Source organism: Bos javanicus, chromosome 22 (genome assembly GCF_032452875.1).
Source record: "Bos javanicus breed banteng chromosome 22, ARS-OSU_banteng_1.0, whole genome shotgun sequence".
Lineage (NCBI taxonomy): Eukaryota > Metazoa > Chordata > Mammalia > Artiodactyla > Bovidae > Bos > Bos javanicus.
The window spans coordinates 46,342,414-46,359,217 of record NC_083889.1 but is presented as its reverse complement, the minus strand read 5'-3'; the positions used below and the strand labels follow the sequence as shown (position 1 = coordinate 46,359,217).

General features: G+C 45.1%; 1 protein-coding gene across 5 annotated transcripts in view; it reads left to right on the top strand.

The window, feature by feature from the left end:
- CACNA2D3 (calcium voltage-gated channel auxiliary subunit alpha2delta 3) overlaps positions 1-16,804 on the top strand; it is a 903,838-nt gene that overhangs the window by 510,928 nt on the left and 376,106 nt on the right. The gene's annotated exons all lie outside the window — the stretch shown is intronic.

The window sequence follows — 16,804 nt, the reverse complement described above, 5'->3', positions numbered from 1 at the left end:
TGTTAGCCAGTTTGAATTCCCTATGGAGAGCTTTTAAATTATGGATCCTGTTGTACACTTACAGAGTCAGAATTTCTGAGGATGTGGCCCAGGATTCCATGTTTTTATTAAGCACCTCAGGTAGACACCAGTCAGCAGATTGGTAGCTGGTGATCACTATCTCAACTAAATGGTGAAGTCTGAGCAAGAAATAGAGGTTCATCAGAGAGGGCGCTAGCCTGTAAGTACCACAAAGGCCCTTTCCTATCCTTCGTGTCAGTGGCATGACTCTGACTGTCTCTGTAGGGGCATGAGACTGTTTAGACCAAGTCTGTTTTGCTTCTTCAACTTTGTATGTTTAATTTCTGGGAATTGAGCTAACCACACGCACAGCAGAAAGAAACAGAAGACGAATGACAACTGTGCACTCAACTGTATCGGGAAAGCATGCACGCTTGAGGCACTGTGAGCTGGCACTCCTTGTTCCTTTAGTTGTTCTCGGTCGTCTTTGGTAACACAGTCGTCTCACCTCACCAAGCACGGCTCTGGTGCTTTAAGACGCACATGTTTTGTAGAATGTGCTCCCCAAATGGGTAACATCTCCTTCCCTTGTTGCTCAGCCTTAGAGACAGCTGTTATTTCTGAAGCTGGAGAGAAAACTAGCTGTTCGGGGCTTGCTGAGAGTAGGGGGCCCTCTGGCCTGGCACCTGCCTGAGGGATATCCAGGAATAAGTATGGCTGAATGCAGCTCTCATAATAAACACTGACTTTAGAGTTCAGTAGTTGAATAAGACGGACGTTCACTGTTGGAAAAGTGATTTAAGAGATATTTCAGGTGATGATTTCCAAGGAAAGGTAGAAGACAGAGTTAATTCCTGATAAATGTACATGATGCCGAGGAGGGGGCATGCTGTTTACACTTGCACACCCACAGCGCATGACGTTGCTGAGCACGTGGCCACTACCTAGTAATGCACAGCCCTAAGGCGTGGCCGCGTGACTGAGGAGCCTGGGGGCACAGCGCCAGTAAACGTGGTGGGGCTGCGGATGCGTCGTCCTCAAATAAGTTGTCCACAGGTGCCATGACATCTCACGCCATGCTGAAGGGTAGTTTACATTATTTGGGACCATCTTAAATAAAAGAATGAAGTAAATGGGCCTTTTAATAACCAGCTCCATTAACAGCAAATGTATTAACATGTGAGATTTATATGCTAAATCACATGAATCCCTCTTGCTTGGTGACAAGTGATGGATAGCTGTAGCAGGAATATTGAAATTTAAACATCCTATCCTTACTTGCTGGAAGAGGCATAGGATGAAGGCTGAAAAATTGTAACTCTTCAGACAAAAAAGGAATTTCAACATCTTTCCAAAGAAACAGTGTTGACTTCAGGCCAGGTACTTTCTTGGATTAATTAGAACCAGGGTCCTGCAAATTTCAGCCTTCCATGAAGCAGTTTGATCTACTTATGAAGCATTATCAAGCAGAGGCAGACTTTCTGTAGCAAGAGGGCCTTTCTAATCTATGATTAGAAATTAATAGCAGGATCCCTCTCCTCCTGCTCCATTCTGGAGCATTCCATGACATTCATATGCATATGCATTCATCTTCTTGATGACTTCTCTGTGAAGGTGCAGGTAATACATTTGTATAAAATGGCAAGGTGATTTGTTACTGTGTTAAAGTGAGATGCTGCATCATGTCTAAGCGGTCATCCTTCTCTATTATTTTGAATGTTAGGTATTTAGTAGAGGGTTGTGTTGTGCTGTTGTTTGCTATCTTCAAAATTATAGAAACAGGAAATGGTTCAGGAGAGAGTAAAATGATCTTAAGGCTGGAACCTGAGTCCTATAACAGTGATTCTTAAACTTTGGTGAGAATACGAATCATCTGGAGGGCTTGTTCCAACATAGATTGCTCACCCCCAGCTCCAGAGATTCTGATTCATTTGGGCTGGTGGGGCCTGAGAACATCCATTTCAAACAAGTTTGCAGGTGATGTGAATGGTACTGGTGGGCAAACCGCACTGGGGAACTAGTGCTGTAGAAATAGCCCAAGGGATAGGGTTTGGTTACTCGGTGGGCTCTGCCACTTCTGCTTCCCTGTGTTTACCTTTTGTTGTTGTTTAGTTAGTAAGTTGTGTCCAACTCTTTGTGGCCCCATGGATTGCAGCATGCCAGAGTCCTCAGTCCTCTCTTGCTTTTTCCCAGAGTTTGCTCAAATTCACGTCCACTGAGTCAGTGACGTTATCCAGCCATCTCATCCCCTGTCGCCACCTTCTCCTCCTGCCTTAAATCTTTCCCAGCATCACAGTCTTTTCCAATGAGTTGGCTCTTTGCAAAGGTGACCGAAGTATTGGAGTTTCAGCCTCAGTCCTTCCAATGAATACTAAGGGTTGATTCCCTTGAAGATTGACTGGTTCAGTCTCCTTGCAGTCCACGGGGCTCTCAGAGAGTCTTCTCCAGCCAGCACCATAATTCGGAAGCACCATTTCTCCAGCGCTCAGCTTTCTTTATGGTCCAACTCTCACATCCATATATGACTACTGGAAATTGGCTATCCAGACCTTTGTTGGCAAAGTGATGTCTCTGCTTTTTAATATACTGTCTAGATTTATCATAGCTCTCCTTCCAAGGAGGAGGCGTCTTTTAATTTCATGGCTGCAGTCACCACTTCAGTAATTTTAGAGTCCAAGAAAAGAAAATCTATTTAATGCTTTCACTTTTTCCCCTTTTATTTGCCATGAAGTTATGAGACTGGATGCCATGATCTTAGTTTTTTGAATGTTAAGTTTTAAGCCAGCCTTTTCACTCTCCTCTTTCACCCTCATCAAGAGGCTCTTAAGTTCCTCTTCACTTTTTGCCATTATCATGGTATCATCTGTATATCTGAATTTGTTGCTATTTCTCCTGGCAATCTTTATTAAAGCTTGTGATTCATCCAGCCACAAGCGTCTATTCCCTCAGTCAAATCCAGTGCACAGGTATGTGTTTCTTGGCTCATACTTTGTTTAAAAAATTGTCAGTTACTGATTATCATTTTAAAATCGGAGACAGAATAGTAATATTAATACTATTAAAGTTTTAGTTTCACAAAGATGTACACATGGCACTTTGGAGTCAACATTCTCATATGGCAAAAAATGACTGGAATTGAAGAATGGCTGCCCCATCAGATGGCAAATGTCTGGTTCTTTTGGCCGTGGTCTTCATCATGCTCCATTATTTCCTCTCAGCCCACTTCACTTGACTGCTTTACATACCCATAGGTACAGAATTCGGGACCACTGCTCTGGATTAGCACAGGCATGGTCTAGATTACCCAGCCTCTAGCTGCTTGTTTCTTTCTCTTAGGCCTGCCATAAACTTTCCCTTCTCTTCTCTAGCCAGATGCCATCTTGTCTTTACCTGAGTTTTACACGTCACCCTCCCTCAGAACCAAAAAGGGGTGTGTATAGCTTCAAATCCAACACTGTAATCACCTCTGGGCCTGGTTTTTCATCTTCGTTGGTTTGATAAGTCCTTGAGGAGAGGTTCTGGATCTCTGACCAGTCCCATCACCGTGCTCCATTCTGTCCCTGCTGAGAAGTGTGGCATTGAGTCCCTAGAGTAGTCTCATGATTCCTGCCCATTGGTGTTTATGCCCTGTCTGAGCGCCTCACCTGGAGTGTGGGTGGGACCTGTGACTTGTTTCTAAACAAGAGAATATGGTAAAGGTTAGAGAATCTTGCAGATATAATCAAGGTCTCAAGCCAGTTGATTCTTAGCTAATTAAGAGGAATATTGTCAGGAGTAGGCCTAACTTTATTGAAAACCCCTAAGAGAGAGACTGGACACTCCCTAAGGGCAGGAGACTCCTTGCTGATTTGATGAAGTAAACAGCTGTTAGGAGAATTCTGTGTGTCAAAGAACTGGGGGCAGTCTGCCTCTAGCCAACAGCCAGCAAAAGTCTGGGCCCTCAGTGTTAGTCACAAGGAAATAAATCCTGTCAACAGTCTGGCTGAGTTTGGAGGCAGATTCTCTCCCATTGGAGCCTCCAGATGAATTCCTGGATTGCAGCCTTATGAAATGATGAACAGAAGATTCAGCAAAGCCATCCCCAGACTTCAGACCCACAGAAACTGTAACATTACCAATGTTTGCTGTTTTAAGCCACGGCATGTGTGTCACTTATTATGCAGCAATAGAAAGCTATTTGAAGAAGCAAGGTGAAGGGAGAAAGGAAAGAGAATCATCTCATGGTAGCAGTGCTATGAAACATCCCCAAACTTAATGGTCTAAAATAGCAATCTATCATTCCTTTCAATTTTGTGGGTTAACTAGGTGGTGGTTCTGCTCCCCATGGTGTCAGGTGGGGTCAGTGAGGAAGTTGTGTTAATTTGTGAGCGTGGTAGGGCTGCCTTGGTTCTCCTCTCCAAAGGCTTTCTCTCCATGCTATGTCTGACCCTCCAGGAGACCCTGTGAGTCTTCTCTCTTCGGTACAGTATCCTGGACTTGCTTACCATATGGCAGTCAGATTCCAAGAAAGAAAAGCAAAAAAAAGTGGGATGCACTTGTGTTTGTCATGTTTTAATGCTCAACCTAGGCATCATATTGAAAAGCAGAGACATTACTCTGCCAACAAAGGTCCGTCTAGTCAAGGCTATGGTTTTTCCAGTGGTCATGTATGGATGTGAGAATTGGACTGTGAAGAAAGCTGAGCACTGAAGAATTGATGCTTTTGAACTGTGGTTCTGGAGAAGATTCTGAGAGTCCCTTGGACTGCAAGGAGATCCAACCAGTCCATCCTAAAGGAGACCAGTCCTGGGTATTCATTGGAAGGACTGATGCTGAGGCTGAAACTCCAATACTTTGGCCACCTCATGCGAAGAGTTGACTCATTGGAAAAGACCCTGATGCTGGGAGGGATTGGGGGCAGGAATAGAAGGGGACCACAGAGGATGGGATGGCTGGATGGCATCACTGACTCGATGCATATGAATTTGGGTGAACTTCGGGAGTTGGTGATGGACAGGGAGGCCTGGTGTGCTGCAATTCATGGGGTCGCAAAGAATCAGACACTACTGAGTGACTGAACTGAACTGAATGCTTCCTAACCTGGGCCTTGTGCAAGGCAACTGCTTAGTAAAACATTATAGGATGAATTGGAAGAAGGAAGGCATTAATGGTGATTTAGCTTTAAGTCTATGAAGGCAACATCATGATCGCCTATGTAATGTGTCCCTTGCCAGTGTGTTATTTCTGGAAGCAGAAATGAGGAATTATTTATCCACTTATTGGATGCCATTTACTTTTAGCTAATATCCATTGGTTAGTGGCTGAATGGCAGCTTTACACGCTTGGAATAAAATATGAACTCTTCAGTATGAAAGGGACTCATTCCAGGATCTGCTCAAGAAATAAAGCTGCCTACATTTCTACATTTAAATTAGAAAAATGGCTATGCCTGCCATCTATGTAGTTCCTCTTCCAAATGAACTTTAAAAAAAAGAAAAAAGTCATGGAATTATTAGTCATTACCTCCCATGATGTATAAGACAGAGTGGACAGGTAAGAAAATGGTGAGTTAGTGATTTGAAAAAGAGGTTGGCAAACTGTGGCCACCTGCCTGCTTTGGGAGGTTCTTGAGTTAGCAATGATTTTCACATTTTTAAATGGGAAAAAAATAACTAAAGGAGAAGAATATTTCATGATTTTTGAAAATTATATGACATTAACTCTTTATTATCTGTAAAAAAATATTGTTGTAAGAGTTATGCCCATTTGATTACACAATCATCTGTTGCTGAAAAGTTGAATAGCTGTGGCAGAGACCATCTGACCTGCAAAGTCTGAAATAGTCATTATCTGGCCTTTTAAGAATATGTTTTCCAACCCTTGATCTGAAGGAATCTTTGAGGAAATTTAGACCAGCAAGTATATGGTTGAGAGTCATTGCGATGCCTTTAGAAGTATATACGTTGGCTGAATTCAACAGAAGATGATAATGGCGAGTTCTTCCTGCCTTTCCATTGCTTTTGTTCTACTCAAATAAATAGATGAGCCACTTGATAGGAGAGTTGATGGCATATACTTCTCTCTGTGCTGTAGGTATCTCTCCCCCAAATGTGATGTGCCCCTTTCTTTTCTGTCATGAGGCTGTTTCTGTCCTTCCTTGCTCCTGACTTCTCCTTCAGTGCTGCCCAGGGCTGGGGCACAGTACACCGTGATCTGGTGGTTCAGAAGGAGAGGCAGTGGCGGGTACACAGCCTGGGGCTGCACCCAGTGCCCAGAATGTCAGATCTTCATAAACGTGACATGTAACTGCCCCTCAAACCCCCTTTTGGTTGTGACATGGCACATGGCAGAGTGTCACATCTTGGTCACTGAAGCAACAAAGGAGACACCCTAGAGAGGATCAGATTCCCCTTTTACCGAGACCCAGGAAACTAGAGACTCCCTGAATCCAAATGAAATGGAATTCATGGAATCCCTGACACTGTGGGGTCAGAATGCACCCACTCCGGTTTCACACCTCTTATTTTGCTCTGTGTTATTCTTCAGGGAGAAAGATTTGGCTGCAACTGTCACCTAACAACCATGTCTTAACTCACTTCTGCTGTAGGTAAACTGTGAAACCCTGCCTGGGTGTGCAGTGCAGACCCTTCTGTACGTGTTAGGTGTCACCATGCCATCTGTCATGTGAGTCTGTGATGAGAAACACAGGTTGCTCAGTTTACTTCCCCTTCCCAGGTCTCCATCAATAAGAGAATGTTTTAAACCAATTTCCTGTGCTTAAATATATAAAACAAAATGAATTCTTATTGAATGCTCTCAGGTACCACTCTGAATACTTTTTGTGCACTTAATTCTCACAGAAACCCTGTAAGGTAGGTTCTGTTCCTATCCTGTTTTCAAAACTGGGGGAAACCGAGACAGCAAGAGGCTCCATAATTAACTCAGGATTCCATAACCAATCTGATGGAGCTGAAATGACAACCCAGCAGTTGAACGCTCAGGCTGAGCCCTTAACCAGGATGCACACAACTTGAAGGCAAAAGTACAACAAAATGTCCTCATGTCAGAGAAAGAGTTGTCCACACTGAGGACTCTGTCATCAGGGCAATGAGTTTGTCTCCTTGGCCTTCCCATCCCCAAGTGTGGGAGAATCTGCAGAGTGTCAGAGCTTTGGGGACCTCCGAGCCCACTGGGGCCTCAGGCAGAAAGTAAGTGCAGGGCCAGTTGTGCAGCCTCAGAAGAGGCTGTCTGGGTGTACGACCTAAATGATTTTCTTCCTCTGAAAGCACAGGGCAACCTCAAATGTGGATGCTACTTCAGTTATGAGTGTCATGTGTTTTATTTTTTACCAGAACAAAAGTGGGGGTGGTAGCTATGAGGCCCCTTGAGAGACAGCCAGGACTCCAGGTCCTTCGAGGATGCCTGATGGGGCTACAAGGAGGTATAGGCACAAGCAGCTTTTGGTTTGAGCTTTTGGTGAAGGGAGGCCCTTGATCATAAAATGATTTGGGGAGGGACCTGGCTTTGGAAAACTTTTGAAAACTGCTGGAAATCCATATTCTTTGAGTTCGTGTCTGTCACCTGGAACTCTTGGGAGTTTTGCCCCAGACCTCCCTCCCTTGGCATAATTTGGGAGCTAAGGCATCAACCAGATGGGTCCTAGTGGCCTTGGAGGAGCTGAAGGATTTAGCTGCCTCAGTACCTCTGGGGTGGTTTTGGAAAGCTCAGGAATCCCTCTCTCCTCTTTGGGGTGTGGGGGTGGGGGGCAGATGCCAGTCTGGAGAGCAGAATTCCTGAGCTGAGTGAAGAGTGAGGGCTTATCCCTTTAAGAATGCCAGCCCTGAAATAATCTTAAGTGATTTGGAAGGAAGGTTTTGTTCTTTCTTTTTCCTAAACTGCTTTGTTCCCTTTGACTTTCAAATGATTTTACAAAGCCCCTCCCATCTGTTTTTGCCTTCCTTTGAGCCTTTAAGAGGAGCAGGGGTTTTCCTGAAACCACAGGCAACTGGGAAAGGAGTTAAATCCCACTGCTCTTAGAGGAGGGGTCTCGACAGTCTCTTCCCACCCCACCGGCACTCTGGCTCTGTCATTCTTTATCCCATAGAACCACTTAAGGTGGGGGCTTAGGGTGGCAAGGGGCTGTTCGAAGGGGAAGTGACAGGGAGTAGCCATATTGGGGAGGGCGGGGGAGTGGTGCAGCAGTTCATTTTTATTGAAGACCTTCTGTGTTCCAGGCCAGTGGACCAGAGCCCAGAAGTATGGAGCTGACATGATAACTCCAAGGAGATCTCAGAGAGCAAATAACAGATTACATATAAAAAGTGAGAAGACCAGTAATTAGACATATTCTGAAGAGACAAACAAAGGCCAGAGACAAGAGTAATGGGGTGGCCAAGGGAGCCCTCTTTAAGCAGAGTGCATATAGGGAAAGGAGCTGGGTGGGAAGGGTAGAGGAACAGTAGTTTCAAAGGCCCTGATGAGGAGAAGTTGTGTGTGTGTGTGTGTGTGTGTGTGTGTGTGTGTGAGAAGCTGGGTAAAGAGCAGCTGGCTAGAGCCTGGTGGGCTGGGGCTGTGTCAGAGCTGGTGGGGTACTGGTAGGACAAGTCAGGGCCAGCTCCTCTGGCCTGTGGTTGGCACAGTAGGAGTTGGGATTGTGCTGCAAGGCCAGTGGGGAGTCATTGCAGGCTCCTGAGCAGAGGAGAGACATGCTCTGGTTGTCCTCAGAAGCTTCCTCTGGCTACTGTATGGGAGTCAGTCTATGAGGCGTGGACATGGGCTGGGCATGCAGCTTGGGTACCAGCTCTCTTCACCATAAATAATGTGAGTGGATGTCCATGAAGGTAGTCGACTTTTTAAAATTCCTATGGAAGTCCCCAGCTGCTCCTGTTTCTTACTGCTTGTTCACTTCAGGGCTTAGTCGGGTGGTTACATTTCTCTGTTCCCTCCCTCCCTGACTAAAGTCACATTTGGTCTGAACATTTTGGGTGAGTTTGTGTCGTTGCTGTATTTTCTCAAGGGTGATCAATCCTACAGCTGTCTTGGGAAAATAGCAGGACCATTCATTTCTCGTGGTCAGTCAGTGGTATGACAGGGAAAGACATTCCTAGTCACCATGGTGAGAGCTCATGCAGGCCCTCCTCACTGCTGAAGGGAGAGTCGAAACGGTTCACTGTCTCCCAGTTTATTTTTAATTACTTCTGCTGGTACTAGACATCCTGTGATTCCTGCAAGAACACGATGAGACAAGTTAGGAACCAAGTCTAGTGATGCGTGCCTGCTGCCAGCCATCGCAAAAGCGTTTTTTGTCGGGGACTCAGAACAGCTGTGTGGGCACCTCCCCTGCTGCTACCAGTGCTGTTTTTCTGTGTGGGCTCCGGTGGGGACCTTGGCCTCCGCCCAGACACTACTGTCTTCAGAAGGCAGGTGGGCAGTCAGTGCACATTCCCGAGTGACCCCCACACCCTCCTGAAAATGGCTGTCCTGTAGCTACTCTTCAGGTAGTCCATCTCTGCTCCCCATGCTGAATGCAGACTCAAACACTTCAGTTGGTTTTGTCATTTAATTTTTAGCTCTGCCCTATGTGTAGACACACTTTATTACCATCCTCATGTCATAGGTGAGGGATCGCAGGCTCAGAGGGGTTAAGTTACTGGCCCCAGAGCCTACCACTCTGAAGCTGGGGATCTTGATCATCATCGACATCAAATTGTTCACACCTGTACTTGAAAACTGAGGGTTGAGTGGTTGGGGGAACTTTAAAAATGTTTCCTTGGTTCCGTTCTCTGTAGGCCCAGCTCTTGAACTGGCATTTTGATAGGTGGCTCATAGACCCGCCTCTGCTCTGAGAAGCTGGGCCCACTGAGAAATGCCACTTACCTGGTTTGTGTGCCCAGTGGATCAGGTAGGGTCCAATCAGGAATAGAAATCCCCAGTTATTTTAGCAGAGAGCATTTAACGTTAAGAATTAGTAAGCAGAAAAGGCAAACAGTTTAGGGTATCATGGAAGTCACTACTGCCCTTTGGCTGGTGGGAGAGGAGAGGAGTGGGAAGGGGAAGAGAAGGTCATTATTAAAACTTAGAAACTTGGAAGAAAGGACTCAGAAGGCTGGGACCAGGCCTCTGAGGAGGACACACTGGCTTGGAGATACTTGGGTCCTGGGGAAGCTTTGGCCAGGTTGAGCCCATCTTGCCTGTTCATCAGCTCACCCGTGAGCTGTTACCCACTTTCCTTCATTTCCTTTATAGGCTGAGCCAGGAAGGGCACTTAGCAACATCAAAAAGAGATGCTCTGGTGTGCTGGGATTAGGGGTGACGCGGCATGGTGGCCAGCATGCTTATCCACCCCTGTTGTTCTCATACATGCATATAAATTACAGTCAAACGACATTTCTTCTTAATCCTCAGGTAGATTGGTTTCACTGGAAGTAGGCATTCCAGAGCCTATTGTCTACGCAGCAGCCAGACACTATGGAAACTGGAGGCCGATTGTGCCAGTGAAGCTTCAAATGTCTGCTTGCTCCCCACTCTTTGCCAAGTTTAAGCCAGAGTGCCAGTAGAGTCCCTCAAGGCCTGGTTTGGTGGATGCCCATTCATTGTGACCTCGGCTCTACTCTGTTTCTTCACACAGCCCCCTGCTCACAGCCTTTGGATGTCTGCAATTCCTGTGCCCTCAGCCTGGGGCAGTCTGCCCCCAGATTTCCACATTGTCTCACTCCTCACTTTCATGATGTCCTTGCCTAGACATACCTTTTCAATGAGAGCCACCCTGACTACTTGATTTAAAGTTACCCATGGCCCTGAACTCCAGCAGTCTTAGTTACTGCTTTCCTTTCAGTGATAGGTTTTTCATCTTGTATTATATTAGGTAAACATCACAAGGAAATGAAGTAACTGTGGGAATTGTTCCATCCATCAGAAGCAGAACTTGATCCCAAAACTCACCAGGAAGAATTCTCAATCCCAAACCTGAGCCTGAGCCGTGTACCTCCTGGTACTTTTTGCTTGTTTTATGTTGATAGGTCGTTATCCCAGAGGAGCCCTTTGCATTTTTAGCTATTGATACAGAGAAATCACCTTTATGACTCAGAAATGAAACTCCTTCTTCCAGTAGATTCTTTGAAATCCAATATTCTCCATTGGCTGACCCTTGCATTACCCCTTCAAACATCTGGGGATAAAACCTGAGATTCCCAATGCCAAATGATTTTGGCCATTGACCTGTTATCCTTCCGATTATTGTTTTAGTCACTAAGTCGTGTCCAACTCTTTGCGACCATGTGGACTGTAGCCCACCAGATTCCTCTGTCCATGAGATTTCCCAGGGAAGAATACTGCATTGGGTTGCCATTTCCTTCTCCAGGGCATCTTTCCAACACAGGAATTGAACCCGTGTCTCCTGCATTGGCAAGCAGATTGTTTACCACTGAGCCACCAGGCAAGCCCATCTGTCTGACTACCTTAATCATTTCTATAAAAAGTACAATGGGAGGAGATTTATAGGATTTAGTGAATATGTCCCATCACTACAACCCTGCTCTTTAGAACCTTCTCTTGGCTCAGAGCCTCTGTAGGAGCCTTTCTGCTCCTTCCCAAGGTCTTCACATTGAAAGATTTGGTCCTATCTTCTTCACTCCTTGGAGAGTCTCATCTATAAAACAGAACAGCTGATGATGGTGACTGATAAGGCAGACTTATATAAACTGCATGCTACCTGTCTAGCAGGAAGTCTGCTGCCTGATGTGCCTTATTAGAAAGCCAAGAGGCCTAAGTGGAAATCGCACTGGAATGCCAACAGGACTGGAGATGTACAGGGAAGAATAGCTACGTGACTTCACAGCCTTCTGGGACCACATCAAGCCCTGGAATGGTGCCTTCTGATTTGAAGAGGGTTGAGAGTCCCTTGGACTGCAAGGAGATCCAACCAGTCCATCCTAAAGGAGATCAGTCCTGGGTGTTCTTTGGAAGGAATGATGCTAAAGCTGAAACTCCAGCACTTTGGCTACCTCATGCGAAGAGTTGACTCATTAGAAAAGACTCTGATGCTGGGAGGGATTGAGGGCAGGAGGAGAAGGGGACGACAGAGTATGAGATGGCTGGATGGCATCACTGACTCGATGGACATGAGTCTGAGTGAACTCCGAGAGTTGGTGATGGACAGAGAGGCCTGGCGTGCTGCAATTCATGGGGTCGCAAAGAGTCGGACACGACTTAGCGACTGAACTGAACCTGGTAAGGGGCAGGGATCTGGAGCTGTTTGGGTCAGAGCCTGAATTTTTGGCACTCTCAATCCTTGGTTCTGTGAATCTGATCCTCAGAACTCATGGCTTTTAAGATTTGGATCATTTTAATTCTGCTTTCAGGTGATTTGTTTCTGTACCTCAATGGGACAGAGACAAGAAGTGATGGTTTTAGAATTTTGAAGGAGAGTTTTCCGGTTTATACTTCAAACGGAAGGATGTCTATATGAGCCAAAGAGATACTGAAATGTGTTTTTCCTCCCACAGAATAATTGTCTCAACTTTCCTGAAAGTACTGATCTTTTCCCTTCCTCTGACTTGGAAATGGCCTGTTATGCACTCTTCTCATTAAAAACAACAACAAAAAAATAGACTTTAAAGGGGAACTAGCCCTTCAAAAAAAAATCCAGTGAAAGTAATCTTGATCTAGGAATGAACATTTGGCCCTCTGACATCAGGAGAAAGAGATGGAACTCTCTAAGCTTCTAGTTTATAAAATAGCTTTGTAGCTGTTGTAGATTGTTGTAGCTCTTTTCCCGTTTTTTGCAAGAACCATTAGAACAGGCATGTGACAATTCCTTATGGTCCGTGGAATAGAATGGGACAAACTTCTCCAGGAAGGCAGTACGAATGAGACAGGATCCCTGAAAAGATCTAAATAGGACCTGAGACATCAGAATGCAAAAGGGTTTGAGATGAGTCTTCCTGACCTTTCTTGAAGAGTGTCTGTCTGCTTTGTTGTGGCCGTTGTCTTCATTGACTTAATTAAAAAACTTGTAGTTGCAGCCAACCACTGTCTGTTCTCCCATTGCCTCTGAGATCTGCCAGTTCATGGAGGGCAGGAGAGCTCTGTGAGCCCAAGTCCCGAGCTCACGAAGGGGTTGGCTTGTTGCAGGAACAGTGCAGGGTCTCCTGTCGTCCTCAGCCTAGCTGAGACTGAGGAGTGAGAGTGAACTGGTTTAGCCACCCCTCTCGTCACCCAGCTTCTCCACATTCTCTGTGCAGTGACTTGGCCTTCGAGCTGCTGGGACTTTGATCAACCTGTGGCAGAGGGTTTGTGTGAAACCTGTCCTGGTTTCCTTTTTTTACAAACACTAGTGGGATCTGGAATTGATCCCAGATAATACATCTGCCTCTTAATTTCACTTCAGAGGGGCAGGATGACAAGAAAGGCGATGAAGACAACTAAATGCATTTATGATTTATGCCCCCTGTGATAAATCAATGGATGATTTCTCCCCAAAATGTGGTCACTGCCTGGCTAACTCATACCAGCTGACACATCTGCGAGATGCATAAGGTAATAGCGGCTGAGCCCCCTCCTTGCCATGTGCATGCCAGGCCTCGAACTCCGTACCCCGAGGATGGGAAGGTGGACATGTGAGAGAGGGGGTTGTCTACACACAGGAGGATGCTGCTTCGCTGCCACCTTTTTTTCTCTCTGGGTCTGTGTTTCCCTTTCTTGTGGCCCTAATGGTGCAGCTTTGTTCAGCCAGTCCTTGGTTCATCTCCAGCATTCCTTGCTATGCTTGCCTTTCTCTGTAGTGAGTTAGATTTTTCCATTTCCTAAAGGTGATTTGATCAGGCCAGTTCTCACTAGAGTCCCTCAAAGCAAGTGGGGAGAGTGGAAAATCGCATTAACTCTTTCACTCACTCCAGCTGCCTGTGCTGAATCCCAGATGGCAAGGAGGTTCTGTGTCAAGGGCCAGCTGCAGGCCTTTGGAGGCAGCTCTGTGGCCTGCTAGCAGAGAAGGGTGGCATGGGCCCATCTGGCCGGAAAAGGGGCAGGGCCATGACCAGGGGGCAGGCTGCTGTGCACAAGAGGCCAGTGGTGGCCCCCATGCCGTGTCCCCCATTCCTTTCCTTTGCGCTTTCTTTGTATCCCAAAGGCCCTACCTTTCCTTTCTGGACTTGGAAAGTTGTATCTACATGTTCCAAAATAGACTGTCATTAGAAATTTCAAAAGTCTATTGAACCATTTTTGGCTGCTTGGCAGTCACATAGCAGCTGGATGACTTACTTCCCCACCTTCTTTTTTTTTTTAAAGCATCATCTGAAGCTAATTTATCCAGGAGTAACTTGGGCTTTGGGGGAAAATGTCACATTCATTTTATAAGTTACCTGCAAATGAAATGAGAGGTTGTGCCTTTCATTTTCCTCTTGTTGAAAAATGTCTTTGTTACTCCATTTTTCCCTTTCTTGAGAAACACTCTGGGTTGCCATTTGAAGAGTTATGCAACATTATTTTCCTTACCTTGCTTTCTGGAAAAAAGTGCCAAAGTCATTTCCTGGGCCTGGACTGGGAGATGCAATCCCCTTTAGATGGGAAAAGGCAGATAAGAGGGTCCAGAAACTGACGCTTTCTCCTGGAGACAGCAAGATCGCTAATGTTCCTTATCAGAGTGAAAGCGCAGCATGGAGGGCTGGCTAGAGATGGAGGTGCTGGCTGGCTGTACGCTGGGAAGTGTGAGGCTTCAGCTGGAGTCCCTAGTGCTGGGACCAGATCTCCCTGCCTCATACAGACAATGTATAGAAAGGGGGAAAAAGTAAGCCAGCTAGTACAGGTTGTTCATTTGATGTCTCTGCTGATACCTCATATTACTGTTGCCCCGGCCAGAAATAATATACCTGCAGCTGTGTTTCTGTGGGACAATGGGGACATCTAATAACATATCAGGATAATCTAAGCTGCCTTTTCTCCAGTGAGGCCCCAAGGGGAGGATATATACTCTACCTTTATGTTATCCAGTGATACTAATCAGAAACCATTGCTGTGGAAACAGCTTGTCCAGTTTGGTCCCTTTCTAATGGGAAATCATAAATTAAAACAGAGCTTGATAGACTCAGCTTAATGCCAAAGTGAAATCCTCACATATTTTGTTGGCTGTTACATAATTAGTTGACTTCTCAAAGGAGTTCTAATTATGCCTATGGAATAAGCACAAGATAATGAAATGCATTCATCTCTCTGGCAAGCCGTCTGTCGCTCAGTACTGAGCTCTTGAATCAGTCCTCTGGGGTTTTCCTAGCTCGACCAACGAAGCTTTATTTACAGCCACAGAACTTGGAAGTGAAATACAAACTTATTTTATCATGTACTTCTTTTTTATTCCCTGTAAGAAAATCGGTTTTCCTTAGCTTTATATACTGCATAAATAGCCATGTGTAAAGTAGCTGTAGTAATCCCAAAACATTGATTCACCCTCTTCCCCAGTGCCTTACTATGGTTCATAATCCCACAAAAACTGCCAGAGACAGAGGGAAAAGGCCAAAGGGAATAAGTTATTTGACTCTGAATTTCATTATCTGTAACATTAATACTTAGTAAAAGAGTTGGAGAGATGGATGGATAGATAGATGGGTGTGTGAGTGGATGGTTGGATGAGATGGCAAATGTGTATTTGAGCAGATGGATGCATTTTTAATCAGGAAGGGATATAGATAGAAAAGAACTAACTCAGAAAAGTCTACTTTTGGATATATTATCGTGGATTTGATTGTTAAAGAAAATTATGAGGAAAAAGAGGGAATTTATAGCAATAAATTAGGTATAATTAAAAAATAGAGTGGGTCAATTAAACATAGAATACCTTGAATTCCTTTTTTTTTTTTTTCATGGTGAGTCATCAGCATGTGACTAAGAGGGGAAATACCCTAGTCTTCATTCTTTCTTCACACACAAATGCTGAAAGTAATATCTAATCAAGTGCGAACAGCCTGAAGAGTTCAGGAGGCCAGGATCTACACGCAGGAGTGCTTCTGGGGTGTTTGGTCCTACATTCTGGGGATGGAGAACCATAAAGTCAGGATGTGGATATGGCCCCACCGTTTCTCAAGGAGGCATCCTCAGCCTTTTGCTGTTTTGAATTACAGTGGCAAAATCTCAGTCACTGTTTACCGAGATTTATTTCTCAGGTATAGAGTTGTACTCTGAGCTCACTCTTGGCGTTTGCTTTGCATCAAAAGGAAGTTCTTTGTCTTTTAGATTGCAAACAAAATCATCCTGTTTCTTCTGATATTACAAACATAAGTATCTTCTGAAAACCTGCCCAGATTGCTGCAGTGGTCATTTGAGCCACTTGACGCAGTGAGGAGGACCCCGGAAGGGAACTTATACCATTGATAAGGAACCACTCCGTTGTGTGCTTGCTGTTAACGTTCTTTTAAGACTGCCGTGGGCTGCAAGACCCTGAAGGGGTCTGGCATCTTTCTCTCCCAGACTTCACTGCAAACCTGGCCTTTTTTGTGCCAAGACACCTCTCATTCTTCCTAAGAGGGCATTTGCAGATACTACTCCATCTCAGGAGATAAAGAGGTTTTAACATGTGTCCTAGTTTGTATTCTTTTGTCTTGCTTTTATGTAGGGCAGTGTTTCTTTCCTTCTGAGCATTAATGTCTGTTTCTTAGATTCTTATCAGTGAAACTGTCTTACTGTTTGACTCCTTCATTAAACTATATGTTCCACACGGAACAGCAGGACCCTCTTCATGGGCATGCTACTGGACTGGCAGTTGCTCAGGGCTTCTCGTTCAGAATGGCTGTAATGCTCTACTATACCATCTTGAAATCCTTTATGCTTTTCTGAACAA